Raw genomic sequence first — 1,501 nt, 5'->3', positions numbered from 1 at the left:
TAACTCTTATGTCTAGCAATGTAGATGCTACCACGCACCCACAATCATTATTAGTGACAATTGAAATTTTCCTTTTTAGTTTTATATATATATATATATATATATATATATATATATATATATATATCAATAAATATATATATATATATATATATATATATATATATATACATACACACACACAGAGACACATACACACACACACACACTCACACACACGCGCACACACACAAACTCACACACACACTCAGATATATCCATCCATCCATCTTCTCAGCCCACTATTTCTGGAAAGGTTGTTCGGGGCGAGTAGAGTCCTTGGGTACCTCCTTCATAAGGCCCTATCAGAAGCAACCACCATTACACTTTCCGGCTGGATTTCCCAAGAGTGACCCACTGAGACTATGGATATTATCCAACCATCTCGTTCTTCTGCCACTGTCTCCTTCCTGTTGGCTTGGCTTGAAGAAGCTGTCTTGCGATTGATACTTAAAGCTTCATTGGCACGTTATCAGATACTAGGAGTTCTCAATGGGAGTTTTGAAAGAAATTCAAAATAAATTCTTGTTTAGGCCTCTATTAATATCACGTGGCAGGTCACGTGATATTAATGTTATCCAAAGCTACATTGGCTATTTTCTTTATTTTCTTAGACTCGCATGCTTGGGCAGAATGTTGGCACGATGCTAGCGACACTTTGACGATAGGCTGCAGCATAATGTATATATACATGTGTGTGTGTGTGTGTGTGTGTGTGTGTGTGTGTGTGTGTGTGTGTGTGTGTGTGTGTGTGTGTGTGTGTGTGTGTGTGTGTGTGTGCGTGCGTGTATGTGTACATATATTATATGTATACATACACACTAGTTCTGTTGCACGCCAACAGATGGCAGCACACAGTTGTGTGCAGAGTGAGAAGTAGCATTGACTTTCATGAGACGGTGTGCCGAGTGACATCGCTGTGTTGACTGCGCAAGTTGCGAAATTTGTATTTTTTTTTTAATCACATATATGCTATAGTTTGTGATTTTGTCATGGCCAGGAAGTTAGAACAAAGAGCCAACATGAAATTTTGTGTTAAACTTGGTAAGTCTGTTATAGAGACATTGAGCATGCTTCAGCAAGATTGCGGCGACGAGGCAATGGCTCGAGTGACACAAGCGGTTCAAAAGGAGAAGAACAACCCTGGAAGTCGATGAGCGATCCGGAAGACCTGCCAAGAGTGTCACCCCACGGAAATGTTGAGAAAATTCATCAGCTTGTGCGTGACGAACGTCAGAGGAGAATAAATGACATTGCTGATGTTGTTTATTTATCGTGTGGGTCCGTGCAGGCAATCATAACGTCTGAGTTGAACATGCAGCGCATCTCTGAAAATAAACCCTGTCGCCGAGCTCTCCTCACTCGTAAGTTTCTCGCCAGAACCAACATGGTGTCGCTTCCGCATCCGCCCTATTCGCCAGATTTAGCACCTGCGGGCTTCCATCTCTTCGCCAAGATGAAA

This window comes from Octopus bimaculoides, chromosome Z, assembly GCF_046866305.1.
Source record: "Octopus bimaculoides isolate indiv1 chromosome Z, ASM4686630v1, whole genome shotgun sequence".
In the NCBI taxonomy this organism is placed as follows: Eukaryota; Metazoa; Mollusca; class Cephalopoda; order Octopoda; family Octopodidae; genus Octopus; species Octopus bimaculoides.
This window is presented reverse-complemented; position numbering follows the sequence as displayed.